A 20,091-nucleotide genomic window follows, 5' to 3' on the forward strand; every position below is an offset into this window, starting at 1 on the left:
AGTGCTAAGTTCACACGCTCCTGTCAAAGCTATTAGCTCAGCTGCTTGAGCTGACTTCTGTGGCATACGAGCTGTCTCTACTACTGTCTGAAGTGTCGTAATTGCATATGTAGCTGAGGTCGTGCCATCTGGTAACTTCAAACAAGACCCATTAACCCATAGTTCCCCATCTACATCTGAAAGGGGCGTATTTTGCAAATCGATGCAACCCTTTGTCTGTTCCTCAGTAAGGAATATACAATCATGAGACTCTTGTGACTGAGTCTGAGTCGCTGGATATGGTAACAAAGTAGCTGGGTTCAAAGTCGCACATCTCTTCAGGGTAATGTGAGGGGCCAACAGTGTCAATTCGTATCCTGTCAAACGAGCACTAGTCAAGTGTTGCGTCTTAGTCTGGTTCAAAAGGGCATCGACCGCATGGGGTACTAGTACCAACAATTTATGTGACAAAACTATCCCTTCACTCTGAGGTATGGACACAGCTGCTGCTGCAACTGAACGGAAGCACCCGGGCAATGCACGAGCAACAGGATCAAGAACAGCTGAAAAATATGCACAGCGACGCTGCTTGTCATCGTGTGTCTGTACTAATACTGACAATGCACACCCATCTTTCTCGTGTACATAAAGTGTAAAAGCCTTCGTATAATCTGGAGTGCCTAACACTGGTGCAGAGCAAAGAGCTTGACGTAACTGATGAAAAGCATTCTGGCATTCAGTCATCCATGGAAGGGGCATTGGCGTGTCTTTGGCAAAAGCGGCAACAAGGTTGTAACAATGTGTGAAAAACCTAATATCCATTGCCTACAAAAAGAAGTAAGACCAATGAATGCACGGACATCTTTCTCAGTACAAGGCAATGGTGTGTCTAAGATTGCTTGAATGCGATCTGGTGTAAGTGCACACCCCTCCTTACAAAAGTTTAAGCTATTGCCATTATAAATTACAATAACTTTTATTTAAGTATTAATTATTAAAACAAATTAAAAGCCATTGTTATTTGTAATATCAATACATGTAAGTTGCGTAAATACAACACAGATTGCATTACAAATGCTATAGGTGTCACATTTGCGAAAGTTATAACTATTGGCATTGTAAATGACAAAGCTATTAATTTCGCTATTTTCAAAAACAAAACATAAATAAAAAATGTGTCATTTACAATACCAATAGCTCAAACTTTCCTAATGCGAGACCTATTGCATTGCAAATGCTTGTTAATCCAGCACCCTTTTCTCCCAAATTGAAATCATTGCAAAACACACAAAAACAAACAAACGACAATGAGCTAATTGCAGTGGTCAACCAATGAGAGGGTTGTCTACAACAGCAACTGACCAATGGCAGTGTGACTCATGATGACTTCTCATCAATCCCTGTACGACTCTCAGTTTTAGCTAGCCAACTATAGCACAATGTCTTTGGGAATAGAAATCAACACAATGCCTTCCCTCATATTCACACAAACAAAATAAAACCTGGCCTGCTCAACCTAAGTAAGAGATGGAAGGAAAAGACCGATCTCAGTCACTAAGGGAGCTTCACAGCTAGTGATAATCCACCATGCATAAGTGTGTTTACTTCTGGTCACAACAGAATCAACAAACACCTATGTTAGTTAAATGTATTCAACAAAAGAGATTCTTATTTATTAACAAAATCCCTATTTTTGGTGGCACATCACAAAACACACCACCACTTTGCAGATACATTCAGCAAAATATCTTGCGACCTTGGATTATAACGAATATGATTACCTTAATGAAATTAAACATAAAAATCCAATATTTCTTTGACACAGACACAAAATCAATCACTTTTTGCTGAAACAATCCCAATATCAGACCTTAAATTACTGACTCACAAATATAACAAAATCATAGTAATTAAACCACCTCATGAACCTCAAAGCAGAAGAGTACACACAGTATAATTACCCAACACAAATGCACACCTTCATCTTCAAATACCACAATGCACAACGTGCCAAAATCCCTCTCAATCACTCACAATACATTGTGCCCTACACATACCTTCTGCTTTAGTAATACTAATGTTAGTTCCTTTGCTACGGAGCAGTTCTGTAACAATGCAAATAATTCATTTTGGCCAGACCATAAAATATGGACAGGTTGCAGATCAGGACAAAAATTATGTTGTGAAAGATCTTTTATCTTATCTTTAATCTTTCCTGTACTGGCCACCAAAACTGTGGGTGCGCTACTTCTTAGACAATCTACATGATAATAGCTCCCAGTGCAAGATTGGGGATGGTGTTGTCCACATAAGTAAATGAGGCAATGTGTCCATAAGGATAAGTATTTCAAACTAATAGTCAACAAATAAAGAAGAAAAAACGGACTCAAAAAGGTAGTTTGACAACAGTAATTTGCAGAAAGCCATGAAAGCTTATTAAAAGATAAGACAAATTAAGGCCCAGTTAGTTCAACAAATCAGTCATGAGGCATAGAATTAATCTATCATGAAGGCATTTGGCAAATTAAAATAGATGCAAAAATGAGCAGAGTCTAGAAATAGACTAAGACCAGAGTGTTCAGCAAAATGAAAAAGAGTTGGGCAGCATCCACAAAGGCTCAGAAAAAACTCTGGCTCACCCCCCGATTTGAGTGTCTTTTATAGTGAATGTCACCATAGAAAGCAACGAGAAATGCAATATTGGCCTCTAATGAGCAAATGTATCATTCTAGTTACAAATCGCAGTTGAGAATTATATCACATCATATAATCCCACCATGTCAGCACTTTCTCACCGTTAGAAATGGGGTTCTCAGTTGGCAGTGGCTTATCTAAGTAGGGACCCTTTCTTCTAGTCAAAATAAGGGGATTATGCACTCAATATAACCCCTTGGTGGCTTTACAGGAGCAGTCAGCCTTATCTCCGATGTAATGTGTAAATAATTTGTACAACATACACACAGTAACACAGTGAAAGCACTATAAAATGGACACCACACCAGTTTAGACAATAGCCAATATTTATCTAAAACAAAACAAGACCAAAATGACAAAAATCCAACATACACAAGCAAAGATATGAATTTTTAAAGAATAAAGCAAAAATACAGTGACTTGAAGCTGATAGCACAACCTGGGCTTACGGCGTTGTGACCAACAAATTCAACAGTTCAATCCATCCTCGATGGAGTCGAGGGCCGGCTACAGCGTTGAGGAAGACTCACAAACAGTATCTTCGAAATTAAAAAGTCCTTGAGGATCTTGTGGTGAAGTGCTGCAGGCAGACGTTGCGGTGTCGCTGTAAATGCAGGCGTCGGTGCTGCAGATTGGTGCAGAAGTTGGTGAGTCCTCGGAGTCACACCCGTTGCAGATCAAAGGGCTGCGGTGTTGTCGCTGACAGTGCTTCGTGCACTTCACAATGTGGTGTCCGTGGCTTCGGTGCAGGTAGTGGCGTGGAGTCAGGGCAGAGTGCTGGCGTCGGAGTCAATGACACTGTTGGTGGCAGCCTGAGGCTGCTGTGTCATCGAGGGCGGTGCGGCGAAGTGGTGACCACAAATGCAGTGTAGATAGGCGCGTCAGTGACGGTGCTTAGGTGGCAGCGGTGAGGCCAACGTTGAAGTTCTGTCAAAGTCGGTGTGACAAGGTGGTGCATATGGCCATGGTGTAAGCAGTGATCTTGAGTTTAGTGACATACAACGTTGTCAGTGAGATCAGGACTACGGTGTCCTCGAGGTAGGTGCTGCAGTCATTCAGTGAGCGGTGTCCATGGCATCGGTGCAGGCAGCAGCGTCGGGGACAGACTCGGGAATGCTTTTCTTGCAGTTAAAGCTTAGCAACCACCTCCAGTGGCCCTGAACTGGCATAGGCGCCACTTGGCAGATTCAGGACTCCCAGCAATGGAGTTGAGGCACTGTAGGAGAAGGTTTTGTGTCCCTGAGACTTCTTAACAGGAGGCTCGCTCTACTTCAAGCCCTTGGAGAATCTTCTTAAGCAGGATACAGCAAAGTAAAAAGTCCAATCCTGTCCTCTGCCCACAGAATTAAGCAGCAACTGTAGGCCAACCCAGCAAAGCAACACACAGCAAAGTGGCTGTACTCTCCTGACGGCTCTTTAGCTCTTCTTCTTGGCAGGGCCCTCTCAGTCCAGAAGTGTTCCAACAGTCTGGGGTTTTAGTCCCAATACTTATACCCCTTTTGGCTGCCGGGTGCCCCACAAGTTACCTGTTGCTTGTGGAGAAATGTCACAGAGACGACCTGAGCTATCGCCCCCAATCCCACCTTACCCCACTCTGAATTGGACAACAAACTAGGATGAAGATGGGAGTGGGAATGGTAGGTATAATGGCAGGATGATGTCGGGAAGATAGTAGAGGACTTCCCTCTGTTAGGATGAAACGTGGACACCAGCTGGACAGGGAGACAAGGGAACACCTGTTACACTCAGCACAAACAACCCTGCTACCAATCACTCTCATACACTCATGCGGAAGCAGCGGCTACCTCATGCGTGGACATCATAGGTCTGCCACCATAAATTGCCATAAATCAGCGCTCCTGTGCTAAGTACAATAATCCAACAAGCGCTCCTGTGCTATGATATAATGAACACCAAAACAAAAAGCGCTCCAGCGCTGTCAGTCCATGAAAAGGAAAGAAAACATCACTAAGCGCTCCTGCGCAAGGAGGCAAGGTTAAGGGCAGGGAAAATAATAAGCGCCCCAGCGCTTAGGGCATGGCAACAAGTACTAGCGCTACAGCAGACCAAAAAGAGATACCAGCAACAACACAGGCGCTCTAGCGCTGTGATGCAGGCAATTACCTGGGACAGCGTCCCTGGAGCAAAGGCAGGCATCCAACGTCGGGATAGGCGTCAATACGAAGCGCCGAAACCGGGGGAGACCTCAGCTGAAATGCGGATTCCCCCAGAAGCGCTAGTGACGTCATGGCGGTTCCAGCAAGGAATGCTGGACCGCTAACCGGTAGGAAGAACCGGAAGTGAGGATGTCGCGGGCCGCATGGGTATGACTGCACTGTCACACAGGCGCCTGGGTGGAGGAGGAGAACTATGACATTGGTCTTTGAAGTCTTAGTAGTTTACATGTTCTCACCTTGCCTGACCTTGGCTCAAGGCACACTCCAGGTGGTGGAGACAGCATTCAGAGAGGACAAGCACAGCCCTATTCAGGTGCAGGTGACAGCTTCTCCCACCACTGTAGCTCAGGAAGGCCCATCAGACTGGTGATGGGCCATCAGCCTATGCAGGGCACACCTCAACTCCCTTTGTGTGTGTGAGGTTTGCTACTGCTAGGATAGCAAGAAACCAGAGAGGAAAGTATAGTGGCACTGAAGGGTTTATTCAAAGTCCACCCGTTTACAAAAAAACTGTAGGTTAAACATAAAGTAGATTCCTCCGTCAAGCCAGGGGTCCCGGATGGTACGTCTGAAAAGGCGTCTTCTTACTCCCAGGTGGCATGGCGCGGAAAGGAAAAGAAAGAGAGAAAACGCCACATTACTGGACTGCTTTGTTTATCCGATATGTGGAAAGGGTAGGGTAAGGGTGTGAGGGGACACCAGGGACCATCACCGTCTGTCGTGTTTCTATACCAAGGCGGCACTGTACACACTCCCGTCCCTTAGTCACTCTCACCCACCCCTTAAGCTGTTCCTCCCTCCGTGTGAAAGAGTCCCCGTATACGAGCTCGTACCTTGCGGTGCCACACTTCTCCAGGTGAAGTGTGGCTGGGCGAAGCGTAGTTCCGTTGGCCTCCTGGCTTTCCTGCTGTCGGTCTCTCCCCGTCTCCTGCTTCCGTCTTTTCGGGCAATTCGGTTCCGGGTTCCTTCCGTCCAGCGGCGAAGACGTCCGATGCTTCCTGTCCTGCTCCGGCGTTCGCGCCATCCTGTTCGAAACCTCGCGTTATCAGCGCCGACGTGGAAGATGATTGGACATCAGGGTACGACGTCACCGCCGAAGGCCCCGCCTCCGGGTAAGCCCAGGCGGCTGTGGAAGGTGCACGAACATCCTGTGTCCGCCGAAGCGGAAACGAAGAGGGACAAACATCAGTAGCAGAGTCGTGGCAGGTAGGAACCCCCTGACACATCCTCCCCCCAGGATTTCCCCGATCGGGGGAAAGAGGAAACCGGGACAAGAAGTCAGCGTTGCCCTGATCACGACCCTTGCGATGACGGACCTCAATCTGAAAGGGTTGGAGAGCAAGAAACCACCGAAGGATGCGGTCATTGTGGCCACGGTTACGTTGCAGCCAAGTCAAAGGAGCATGGTCCGTATACAAGACAAAAGGACGACCCTCCAGATAGTACCGAAGCTTTTCCACACTCCAGCGGACAGCCAAACACTCTTTTTCAATGGTGGAGTAAGCCTGCTCCCTGGGGAAGAGTTTACGGCTGATGAAAAGAACCGGCCTCTCGAGTCCATCAGAATCCTCCTGTGAAAGGACAGCCCCTATACCCACCCCAGTGGCATCCGTTTGAAGAATGAAAGGCTTCCTATAGTCAGGCGAAATCAGTACAGGTGAAGTCGTAAGGACAGTTTGTAAGGCCTGAAAGGCGGTCGACTCTTTAGGACCAGGGGCTGGTAGCCTTGGGGACGACTGCGTCTTCCTCAATAAGTCCGTGAGAGGTCCGGCCAATTCAGCGAACTGTGGAATGAAGCGCCTGTAGTATCCTACTAAACCCAAGAAAGCCCTCAACTCCCTCTTGGTTTTGGGATAGGAAAGGTCCTGAATAGCCTTAACTTTCTCAGTCTGAGGTTCAATTAGTCCATTTCCGAGCACGTACCCCAAGTACTTAACCTTTTTGAAGGCGACTCAGGTTTTTTTGGCATTGATGTGGAACCCTGTATCGCGTAGACTAGAGAGTATATTCTCAAGATGTTCCTTATGTTCTTCCCACGTTTTACTAAAGACCACAATGTCATCCAAATAAGCGGAAGAATACTGCTGGTGTGAGGATAGTACAGTGTCCATTGCTCTTTGGAATGTGGCCGGGGCTCCATGGAGGCCAAAAGGAAGAACAGTGAAGTGAAAATGACCTGAGGGGGTGGAGAAGGCCGTTTTCTCCTGATCTGCAGGGTGTAGGGGAATCTGCCAGTAGCCCTTGGTGAGATCAATAGTCGTAATATATTGGGCCTCACCAAGACGCTCCAGCAGTTCATCCACGCGGGGGAGTGGATAAGCGTCCTGCTTTGAAACCCTATTTACAGCTCGAAAGTCAATGCAAAAACGGATACTTCCATCCGGTTTTGGAACTAGAACCACTGGAGAGCACCAGTTGCTTTTCGAGGGTACAATGACTCCAGAACGTAACATCTGGGTGACTTCATCCTGAAAGGCCTGTCTACGGGCCTCCGGAATTCTGTAGGGTTTTTGTTTCACTACAGTCCCCTGGGGAGTGGGAATCGTGTGAACTGCTATGTTGGTCTTCCCGGGTTGGTCAGAAAAGACATCCTTATAACGGAGAAGTAGGGCCAGAATCTCTTCTCTTTGAGTCTCCGTTATTTCGGGGTTGACAGGGGTGTTGTGCACTGTATGAGGGATGGTTTCAACAGTTTGTACCGACTGGGGAGGTTTTCCCAACCATTTTTTTAGGAGGTTGATGTGGTACATCTGGGTTCTTATTCCCTTTGAGACGCAACACATAGGTGGTCTTCCCTATTTTCCGGAGAATCTCAAAAGGACCTTGCCACTCTTTCTTGAGTTTGTGAGTGGAAGATGGCAACAATACTAAAGCCCAGTCACCTACATCCAATTCCCTCCACTTCTTTCCCCTATCGTAAAAGGTCTTTTGTTTCTTTTGGGCTACCGCTAGATGGTCATGGGCCAGCGTTCTGAGTTTGTGGAGTCTCGACTGTAGTTGTCGTGTATAGTCCAAGAGAGCCTCGGCTTCTTGAACTCCCTCCTTTTCCCAACTATCCTTCGTAATCTCCAGTAATGTTCGGGGAGCACGACCAAACAGTAACTCAAACGGGGATGTACCCAGACTAGCTTGTTTTTGGCTTCGAAGGACAAAAAGGGCTAAAGGTAACAACTGGTCCCAATTCTTACCATCCCCGGACAGAAGTTTCTTTAGTGTAAGTTTTAGACTACCGTTATATCGCTCGACTAGGCCATCTGTCTGGGGATGGTATACGGAGGTTTTGATATGCTTGACTCCTAGTTGCTTACAAACTTGGGCCATGAGTCGTGATACAAAGGGGGTTCCCTGGTCAGTAATGATTTCCCGAGGAAAACCCATTCTGGAAAAGACTTCTACCAACTTCTGAGCGATGGCTGTAGAAGTGGCTGCTCTGAGAGGGAAAGCCTCAGGATACCGAGTGGCATAGTCAACCAAGACTAGGGCATACAAATGTCCCCTGGTTGATTTCGGTAAGGGCCCAATAAGGTCCATCCCTACCCTATCGAATGGTTTTCCGATGATGGGTGGGGGAACATAAGGATTCCTGCGCTGACATATTTGACACTCCTGACAATAACGTTGTATCTGTGCATATACTCCCGGCCAAAAGAAGTGTTTTAAAATAGCCTGTCCTGTCTTTTCTGCCCCTGAGTGGCCTGCCAATAAATGTGCATGTGCAAAAAACAGTATTTGGTCTCTGAAGTCAACAGGAACTAAGAGTTGGGGAGTGTCATCGGGTTTGGCTAACCTATACAACAACCCGCTTTTCTCAATAAAGGTGGGAAAGGTTCTCTGTGAAGGGTCTTGACCGGAACGGGCGATTTGCCAAGCATTAGAAAGCGTAGCGTCATTCAATTGCGCCGTTCTAAAATGTGTGTCTCTAGCCCAGGGCTCGGGAACTAGGAGTGCATTCCGGGGATCGGTTTGCAAGGCATCCTTCAACAAGACAGAAAACCCCGGGTTGTCAGTGCCTATAATCACAGGTTCCGGCAAAGAAGGCATTACTCCCACCACTACCTCGGTTACAGTTCCTGCCGCAGTACACAAACTAACAGTGGCTAGGGGATATTCCTTAACGTCCCCATGAACACAACGTATATGTACAGTTTTCCCTGCCATTAAACATGAATGAGGAACTAATTCTTGACGTACCACCGAGTGTTTACACCCAGAGTCTAGTAGGGCCCTTACTACTTTCCCATGTATGGTGACACTTACGTAAAACACCGGTCCGGTTTCTTCTGCAAAGAGAAGAGAATATGGTGCATAACTGACATCCATGGGCTCTTCCTCCCTTTCTTTCGATTTCTTTCTACAAAACCTCGCTATGTGTCCCCACTCTCCGCAATCGTAGCATTGAGGTCACTGAGTAGGTTGTACTTCCGGCTTGGGAAAGCGTGGTCGTTGAGGTTCAAACAGAGGTTTTACAAACTTTTTCTCGACTCTCACTGGTACGGGTTTCGGAGGTTTTTCCGGTTCTTTTACCGGGGGTCGACCCTGAGCACGGGCATAAGAGGTGGCCATTTCAATGGCATGCTCGAGAGTCAGTCCTGCGTGTTGTTTCAACCAGCGTTGTGTACCATAAGGAAGGGCCTCTAAAAATTGTTCGAGGTAGATTTTATTCATCACATCGTCTATATTACCTTCATGCGGTTTCAACCAAAGGTCTGCAGCTGCTTTTAGTTTGTAAAACAGAGTTTTAGGAAGGTCTCCGGGGGTACCTCGTTCCTGTCGGAATTTGAGTCTGTGAGTTTCTTCATCAACACCCAGCCGATCCAAAATATATTTCTTTACGACAGCATACCCTGCCGTGCCGTCTCTGTTAACTGTTTGGTAAGCGGACTGGGCGTCACCGGTCAGTAACGGTGCAAGATAGAATGGCCACCTATCCCCCGGCCAAGCACTGGCTCTGGCAGCTCTTTCAAAATTAAGGAAGAAAGCCAAAGGATCATCACCTGGAGTGAATTTTTGTAACGGAACAACGGGACCAGGGGCGTGTGTTCTGCCTTGTCCCAACACCGCCAAAAGTTGATTCTGTCCCTCAGCCAACTTCACGAGATTATCAACTTGAGCCTGCATGGCGTTGGAAAAGGTGGTACGGTCCGTGTCAGCCTGAGTAGCAGTCTGACCTATGGCCCACTCGAGTTTAGTCTGAGCTTCTTTCATTTGTTGAATTAAAGCTTCCATCTTGTATCAGAGGACGGTTCAAAGGGAGATCCGAGTCACGGCACCACTTGTGAGGTTTGCTACTGCTAGGATAGCAAGAAACCAGAGAGGAAAGTATAGTGGCACTGAAGGGTTTATTCAAAGTCCACCCGTTTACAAAAAAACTGTAGGTTAAACATAAAGTAGATTCCTCCGTCAAGCCAGGGGTCCCGGATGGTACGTCTGAAAAGGCGTCTTCTTACTCCCAGGTGGCATGGCGCGGAAAGGAAAAGAAAGAGAGAAAACGCCACATTACTGGACTGCTTTGTTTATCCGATATGTGGAAAGGGTAGGGTAAGGGTGTGAGGGGACACCAGGGACCATCACCGTCTGTCGTGTTTCTATACCAAGGCGGCACTGTACACACTCCCGTCCCTTAGTCACTCTCACCCGCCCCTTAAGCTGTTCCTCCCTCCGTGTGAAAGAGTCCCCGTATACGAGCTCGTACCTTGCGGTGCCACACTTCTCCAGGTGAAGTGTGGCTGGGCGAAGCGTAGTTCCGTTGGCCTCCTGGCTTTCCTGCTGTCGGTCTCTCCCCGTCTCCTGCTTCCGTCTCTTCGGGCAATTTGGTTCCGGGTTCCTTCCGTCCAGCGGCGAAGACGTCCGATGCTTTCTGTGCTGCTCCGGCGTTCGCGCCCTCCTGTTCGAAACCTCGCATTATCAGCGCCGACGTGGAAGATGATTGGACATCAGGGTACGACGTCACCGCCGAAGGCCCCGCCTCCGGGTAAGCTCAGGCGGCTGTGGAAGGTGCACGAACATCCTGTGTCCGCCGAGGCGGAAACGAAGAGGGACAAACATCAGTAGCAGAGTCGTAGCAGGTAGGAACCCCCTGACAGTGTGACTGTCTAGAATAAATGCACAAACAGGTCCCTGTCAGTCTAAACCAGGCATTGATTCCACAGGCAGGCAAAGGCATAAGAATGGTTAAACAAGAAAATTCAAGAATGCGCTGACCTCACGAATGAGGGGCGTCCCCAACCAGCACTCAAAGAAGCAATATCAATCAATTAATCCAAGTAAGTAGATCCTTTAGAGTTTATTCAATGTTTCTTATTGTTGTTCAAATGTTCTGTGTTATTCCATCATAACGACAGTTTCCATTTTCCATAATACAAGTAAATACATGTGCCCATTTGCCCAATGCATTTCGGGCAACCACCCTTCTTCAGGGGATTTCTGTCTGCAATATTGAAAAAACTGGGTGTCAGTACACGGAAAAAATGTTCTGTGATCTGTTAGTATGTGAGAGTAACAGCCAGTGAAAAGACGTGTTAACGTGCCAGTTGTTGCGACGAGTGACAACGGTGAATGCAAATGTGAAAAGTGAAAAACGGATGAAAAAAAGAGAATACCAACAATAAACAGGAGTTTGTGAGAAAGGTTCTTTACAATAACCATCCTACCAATTGTTTACACAATTATTATTGAATCAACACGGTTGTGCGGTGAGCTGGTGACGGAATTTAAACAACGCTTACCAAATGATGAAAAACTGAAAAAACAGAACCACGTCCCCATGCTATCATGTCAAACATTAACAATACCCAGTGTATGCCGGCGCAAGGAGTGAATAAACTGAGATGCGACTTACAGGGCGATATGAGCGTAGTACATCAACCAATCATCAGAAGTTACACGGCAGTGTTACTAAAAGATAAAATGCAGCATTACATTACGGTTGCTTCCAAATATGTGCACTATAAGGGTGTATCATAATAGTACCAGCACTCACCCGTACTAAGTTCTGCGTGAAATTTAACACTAGGACTCCGGTTTGGCGTGAATGCCTGTGACCGAGCGTGTGAGGTTAAAACGACCTGAGTGACCCGGAAGTGAACGAATTTCGGTGCACGCATTGTATCGCATTTTGCGTTGCAGTGTGCGCTACGAAATTCGTTTTATTTATTGAATTGTTTACTTACCTCCGATCATCCATATTCCGGTGTTTACTAACCCCCTCCCTACCCCTCCTCCGCCCCACCTTTCCGCCCCACGGAACTCCCATAACGGGCCACCACTGCCATAATTGTCTATCAGCAAGACTTGATCCCAAGGGGTGCGGGCTTTGTGATTCAAAATAATTCCTGAATTTCGTTGGTGACTCCACCCTAAAAGGTTGTCACCTCTCTTCGCAACATAAACTTTTCCTATAGTCTCTCTGTCTTTAAATACAATCTTCCTAACAACATATCCCAAAACATCAATATATATGACTCACCATAACGAACCGGATTGATATCAGGGCGAAACAAGTGCACATTTTCATTAGCGAAGTTATAACCCCACAGTTTGTTTCCCATCATGGTGAAAGGAGAACCTGTGTCCACCAGCACCACAAATGGTTTTCAACCAAACTCAATTTCACACTCAGGCATAACCACTACACCTGCATCCACCTCACCTCTGTCATCACTCACACTCAGGACCACAGACAGTAGATTTTCAGATCCATTTTCCACTGTTTTTATTTTTTCAGTGGACTAGCGCACTTGCGCATAATGCCCCTTAAGGCCATACTTCTGGCATACTGACCCTTTACCGGCACAATTAAGACTATTGGATAAATGCGTAAAACTACCACATCTGTAACATTTAAGTTTGTGTAGATTCTGGAGAATTTTTCAACCTAGCTCTGGGAGATACCTTCAAAATGTTTCCCCCACCACCCTAAATGCTTCCACGTCGGCAATCTTATGAATACTACTACCTGGTATGGAAATTTTGTTCAGTGCCACAGCATTGTTCCTCATTTCTTTTACTCAACCCAACGTGTTCACCACTCCTTTAACAATGGCTCCCTTGAGTGTCAGATTCCCGAACAGTAACTTTTCTTGTGACCTGATGCTATTAGTACACCTCACCAACTGGTCCCTCACTACTGAGGCAGTCAGTTCACCAAACTCACAGGTGCGAGCCAATGTTTTCAACGACGCAATGTAATTGCCTACTTTCTCATTAGGTTCTTAGGCCCTGGTGTAAAACTTATGTTGTTCTAAAACTACATTAATTTGTGGGCCAAAGTACTGCTCTGACATTTTCATAGACATTTTAAAGACTTCTGAAGGCTCTCCGTCTCTGTTGCTAATTGTTATCTCATCAATGCTCTCATATATTTTGCACCCCTAAATCCGAAGATTACACAGCAGTATCTCTTGTTTCATATAGGCTGAGAATGTCTCCCCTCCAAGAACCACTAAATAGGAATCAAAGCGTTTCCTCCACCATTTCCATGGCAACAGGGGTTCCCCCTTCTCTGACAAAAAGACTAGGGGTTGTGACCTTTTGCTAACCGACATATTGGAGAAGTAGTCAATAACAATGTATTAAATATAATCTTGGAACTGATAAAATCTCACGATGGTTGCAGCCACAGTAAGCACTAATCCTCACAATGACACAGGCAGTGCCTCCGGTCTGCTGACAGAAACAGGAGTTGTGGTAGAGCCTCCACTTAATTATTCCCCATGCGCGATCTCTCTATGACCAGTATTCCTAAATTGTAATGCTGAGCACTAAATGGGATTTAAGTGAAAACTGAAAGCCAACATGGTCATACTTGTGACATCACTGCGTTGCTGTGGCTCTTTGTGCATGCTCCTGCCAAACTGGCAAGGCTGTGTAATATCCCAAGGGAATATAGCGGCCTACGCGGTTATGAGTGTGAGATTTTACCACATTGTTGTGATCAGTTGCGCAAGCGCCAGCATGCATGCCGTCATACCGTCATTCTGAGCACCGGCTCCTGCTCCTCGTGGCGCCTCTGGCTCCAGCAACCTTGTGGGTAATTCAGGCTGCTTGAGCTGTGATGGAGCAAGGTGGCAAAAACTAAATTTTGTGTACCCCTTGTGAAATCAATGTTCCATAACGTTAATATTTATTAATAGTGTGTTGTGGTAAATTAATCAACCTTAGAATAAGCTGCATACATATATACACTCTGGGAATACTAATTCTGCTTACATGAAGAAATATGATTAATTAATATGTATTGTTACTGTGATGTGAACTAATGCATAGTTTAAATATAAATAAACGCAGCTTAAATGTACTTATTGTATACGTTTTTGTGTCAGAAAGTCGCCGGATATGTAAGTATCAAACACATTTATGTGGCTTACCTGCTAGGTAATAACTAATGGGGAAACATTAGTATGGTGGGAGGTAAACAGAAGGGCTTTAGTTCCATATTTAACATGACTTTGTGTTTGTTTCTATGATAGTTCCAAAAGTGGCCTCTGAGGCCTATGAAAACATGGCTGCTCGGGTAAACTGTAAGCAAGTGCTGGACTGCGCTTGAGCGCCAAAAACCTGCAAGTGAGAGCGAACTGCCTGTGCTCGGATGGGAGGTTCAAGGCTACCTTGCCCTGATAGACAGGATGGTTGCCAAAATATGAACATTCGAATGTTCTGAACGTGGGAACGAAACCTTAAGTTACAAATCAAGGAAGTAACTAGGCCAAAGACTGTCCTAAACAATGCTGCTTTAGGAAACTGCTGATTCACCATGAATATGATGCTGTAATGATGAGGAAATGCTCATCTACCTCAAATTTGTCCAATCAGAACCCGAGTTGGTGTTGTTAGATAGATTTAGTTAGGAAAATTAGTATATAAAAACCCCTGATTTTGCTTAGAAGCGTCGCTCCTGTCGATTTCATCTCGAAGTGCTGTCGGATTTCAGATTGATTCCTGGATGTAAGAACTCTTTGATTTATTGCTTGTTTTCTTTGCAGGACTAAAGGATAAGATGAGGGTTTAGTTAGGGATGTTAGGAGAGGATGAGTTTGGAACTATCTGTTCTTTGCTAAACTTTACTTAATTCTGAAATAATTGCCTATTTTCTGAGCTTTTAAATAAAAAATGATTGTTTTGAAATAAAGTTTAAGATTTTTACTGAATAAAGAATTAAATAATGCCTAAATGTCAGACATACTAAAGTTTGCTTTAAATAAAAATTAGGAAAATGGAAGACTAAAAGCTGGTCTTGTAGTTTTTCCTACGCCTAATTTTCTTTCTAGCAGATCCATTGCCACTATGGTGGTGTGTCTGAATAAAATTGGTGTTTGATGAAAACCATGGTAAATCATTTGAAATTATAGGTGTAAATAATAAATAGTCAAATAGGTTTAGACACTCTGTCAATGTTATAGCATGACTCTTTTAAAGTTTCACCAATCCCTAAAGTCAAGTTAAATGAGCAGAGAAAGTGTGCAGTGTTATGGGCCCCACTGGTGAATGAATGCGTGTTCGGAGGTTTCAGGGAAATGGCGATGTTGATTTAGAAATTATCTTTGGAGTCCCGCTGCAGCAGTTATTACTTGGTAGCAGAGTAGTGGTTGCTAAGGAAATTAGCTAGGATTATGTATAAAGCACTATATAGAGTTTAAAATGTATAGAATTATGAACTAACATCTGTTGAGTTCGTATTGCGTTATATGTAGTTCAGAAAAAGCTTCCAAGTGTTGTGTGAAGCTAGTGCCTTTGTCTGCAGGCAGAGGAAGTGTGGCAAGTAAAGTCGCACAGTGCATTGGTCTGTTTCAAAGAAGTAGTATCGTCGTATACTGTGGTGGTATCATCGTATATCACTGTTTAGGGACATTAGATGTGAAAGGATAAATGTATAGTGAGGACAGTCTATGAAATCTTAGCCTTCAAGTATAGGGATCATTGCGTATCCTGACTAAAACTTATTGTTGGGAGAGTAGTAGGACTTAACCCGAGCTTGATAGAAGGGTAAAGGAGTTGCGTCTACTTTATTAATGAAAGAGGAATTCTGTGGTGGGCTAGAGGTAAGCGCTGCCTACTGGAGATACAGAGTTCATGCGTATATGAGTAGGGATTTCTGTGTGAACATGTGTAAATGAAATTGCAATATGCGTTCTGGTGAAACTCCGGGATTGTCTCTAAGGAGGTGAAAAAGATCTCTGTATGTGCTTTCCTGGAGAAAAGAGTTTGTTATTGCCTGATAGAAGGGTAAGGTAGAGGGTAGTGCTACTTTATCAACAAGTCTAAAATTCTGTGGAGATAAGCGTCGTCTACTCCACATACAGAATACTTGAGTGATTGAGAAAATTCTATCACTTTACTAGCGAAACAGGCAAATGGTATTGTTTCCTGTAAGTTAATAACTGATTTTGTAAAATATCTTGTAAATACGCCTTTTTGAAAAAACCCTGTAAAGGAGGGGTCAGTCGGAGCGCTGGTGACGTCAAAAGTGTCGCGCTGGGATTGGTCCTCGTGACCAAGACAGAGTAGGAGCTGATAGGTTCATCACGAAAAAAGCAGCAAAGTGATTGGTTAAGCACTAAGAAGACGTATCTTGTTCTAATTGGTACGCTAGTGTAAACCGCGCTGTTATAGGTTGGTGTTGCAAAACAGCAAACAAGGAAGTACACGATCTTTTGAAAGACAGAGAATTACTGGGAAAATGTCTTACTATTACGAAGAAGAAAAGAAGAAACCTTCATGGTTTAACAAATTAAAGAATGTATTTGCAAAAGATAAGGAAATTGTGACTAGAGAGGGAAAAATACTTCCTCCACCAAAAACGTCCACTTCTTACATGTTGTCAAAATATGGTTACCATACAAGCGTCTGGTTAGAGAATTGGGCAAGGTATACCAAGGATGATGGTGTGTTAGCTTTTCCTGAAGGTGGATCTTTTGATTTGGCAATTTTAAGAAATTTGAGAGACAAAATTATGAAGCTTGAGCCAAGACCTAGACCGACTCAATTTGAAGCATTGGTTGAGTGGGAAGATGAGATGCATGAGTTGGAAAGCGAGAGGTTAAGTAGGCATATCAGACCAAGAGGTAGAGGTCGAGGTTTATGGGGAGAAACACACGAGAGTAGAATGCGTAGATGGAGAAATGGTAATATGTGTGATGGCATGTATCAGTTAGATTAATGAATGAATATGAGGGTCGGAAATGTACAGAGAAGAAAAAGAATGTAGAAACAGCGAACCAAAGTTATGGTGAAAGTGAACCAGAGGATGCTGTATTAGAAGAAATATTAAATAGGAGACCACCCCCATATCAACCAGGTTCTTTACGGACTACTCCGAATGCTCCAATAGCAGATTAAAGAAATAGTGAAATCCCGAGACAATATTCAAGTTTAAAAGATGTGCAAGATAGAGTAGAAACCAGATATATTCCAAGTACTCCAATTGAGGAAGCTAGAATTACAGGTACTCCTGTACAAATGAATGATTTGCATAAAACTGTGCGAAGTAATGAAACCCGAAGTGATGTGCAACCAAATATTTCTGACTATGAACGTTTTGCACATGAACTGATTCAGAACCTTACTAAAAACATGGAAGCGGTAACTGTCCCTTTAACGATAGGGCCTGTAATTCCAGTGTTCGAAAATCAAAGGATAAAAGAGCCAAGCTTGACAATTCCGTTACAACAGAGTTTACAGAAAGTAAAAGAAAAAATGTATCCAGATTTATCTGAGATAAGGCGAAATATTAATGTGAATCCGCCTAAATTGACTTTTGAACAGAGTCCATCATACAGATATCCGATTGGGGCAGAATCTGATTCTGCAACGCCAGAGAAAAGTGTAGATAAAATAGATTTAATGCAAACACCTGTAGGACCATCAGAAAAAGAATTGAGTGACTGGATTAAACTTTAAAACTAAAAGACCAGTAATCAAAAGTGCTGGATGTGGCAAAACTAAAAGTAGATATGGAAGAATTAATTATTGGAATGATTGGAACAGATAGACTAAAAACGTACCAGGATGATGAACTTATGTTTATGTGTAAAAGCGTAACATGGAAGGCCAAAACAGTGTATGATCAGTTGGAAGTATTAGCAAGTGAATTGGGAGTGGAATTTTCTAAATTTAAATCATTGTAGATATCATATAGAGTGGATTTTGCAGATAAGGACATTGAGAACATGAATACTGCTGGGAAGCTAGCACAAATAAAAGAATTGATTGTGCTGTTGCGAAAATGGGGAGATGTGAGCAAATGGAGGATTAAGTGGGCAAAGAAGAAAGAAGAAAATAATGATAAATCCACATTAGCTTTTCCGATCAGGGAAAAAGAGGCAGTGATAACTGAGTTCCCCATGAGAGAGATACCTGGAGGAGGATATGTACATGTTCCTTGGAGTAGACAAGACATATTGTCATTTACAAATGATTTCCCTAGGTTGAGAGAGAAACCAGTAGAATGGTATCGACAGGTAGACAGATTTGTAAAAGTGTCAAAAGTTTTATGGATCGATTTGGATGGATTGTTTGACATAGTGGTGCCAGCAGATTTATGGACAGAATGTAAAATAGCTGTAGATTGGCCAAGAGAAGAATTTCCTAGAGACAAAGTAACAGAAGCTCCATCACCAGATGTAAAGCGAAAGTATGAACAAATGATAGTATGGCTGAAAAATATAATACCTCCAAAAGAAACCGATTGGGTAAAAATAGACAGGACCACACAAGAGGCAAAATAATCTGTACATTCATTTTATGAAAGATTGCTGTTAGTTTTTAAACAGTATAGTGGTTATGAGGAACTAAATGAGAAGGATATGAGCCACTTCATATACAGATTTGTTTATGGTTTGAGACCAGAAATTTCAGACATGATTAGACACAGCATGATAGGATGGCAGTCGAGCTCAGTAGACAAAGTATTAAGACAGGCGAAATATTGTAGTGAAGAAATTGATGCAAAGCAGAAAAAGCTGAAAGAGAAAGCTATGTGGGCACAAGTAAAGGTAGCGGAACAAAAAGTGGCACAAATGGAGAGTAAGAATGCAGGGAATCAGGAAATTTTATGGGTAAAACTAAGCTAGTAGGAAATATTGATGAATTGAGGAAGAAGTTCCCTTATTTTAACTGCGGCAAGTTAGGGCATTGGAAGAAAGAGTGTGAATGTCCGCTGAGAGTTAATGCGGAAAATACTTCATTGAATTCGCAGGTGCAGTTTGAGGTAAATCAACAACAGTAACAACAACAGATAGCAAATCAGCAAAGTCAGGTGCCACAACCGCCACTGCCAAACAGTGTAAACTAGCAGAGATACAGTGCAGAGACAGGATTCAGGGGAGGTGAGCAGGTAAAAAGACCGTAAAGAGTGAATGTGTGTCCTCAGTATTGATTACAAGAAGAGGGTGGCAGTGAGTCGGATGAAAGTTTATGACGGTGCCTGAGAGAGAAAGAGGAGTGTGTGCTTGGAGCCACTCTTAAGGTAGATCAGTCTGGTCCATTTGTGAACTGAAAGGTGAATGATGTGGAAATAACTTTCCTAGTGGATACTGGTGCTACCCGTTCTACTGTTAGATCAGTGGAAGTTCAAAATCTTCCACCCTCTGGAGAGAGCATCTACGTTGTAGGTGTAGCTAATAGACAGATAAAAACTCCTCTGACAGAACCAGTTGAAATAGAAATTGGAACTTTCAAAGATATGCATCGATTTGTGGTGTGCGATAGTAGTCCTGTTAATCTGTTAGGAAGGGATATTTTGTGCAAGATGAACTGTGCCATATATTGTTCACCGGATGGCATAGAGTTGCAGACCCCAGATGAGGATAGCTTGTATAAAATGACAATGCTTATGTTGTGGACAGAACAGAGCAAGCTATTTCCTGTTTTTGACCGAGAAAAGATTCCTGTTGCACTGAAAGAGGTAGTATTATTATTATTATTATTATAGAGTTTTATAAAGCGCATGGTTACGCGCCCCGGCGTGTCCTCGCGCTGAGAGCGAAGTATGGAGTATTCAGATCAAGAGGTTACAGCAGTGCTAGGCGGAAAAGGTAGGTTTTTAGGGCTCTTCGGAACTTGGCCTCAGAAGGTTTGAGGCGAAGTTCTGTTGGAAGCAGGTTCCAGTTCTTGGCTGCGAGGAGCCTGAAAGATCTGCCCCCCATGCGAGCTTTACAAATTTTGGGGAAAAAGAAGAAGTATGGGATTTCACTGGAAAGGATATAGGATTGATGAAAGGTGTTGATCCTGTAAGAGTCACAATAAA

General features: G+C 44.1%; 1 pseudogene; it reads left to right on the forward strand.

Moving 5' to 3' along the window:
- Window positions 1–17,417: 17,417 nt before the first annotated feature.
- Window positions 17,418–18,571, forward strand: LOC147733452 (uncharacterized; annotated as a pseudogene).
- The last annotated feature ends 1,520 nt before the right edge of the window (window positions 18,572–20,091 follow it).

Source organism: Lissotriton vulgaris, chromosome 2_1 (genome assembly GCF_964263255.1).
Source record: "Lissotriton vulgaris chromosome 2_1, aLisVul1.2, whole genome shotgun sequence".
In the NCBI taxonomy this organism is placed as follows: domain Eukaryota; kingdom Metazoa; phylum Chordata; class Amphibia; order Caudata; family Salamandridae; genus Lissotriton; species Lissotriton vulgaris.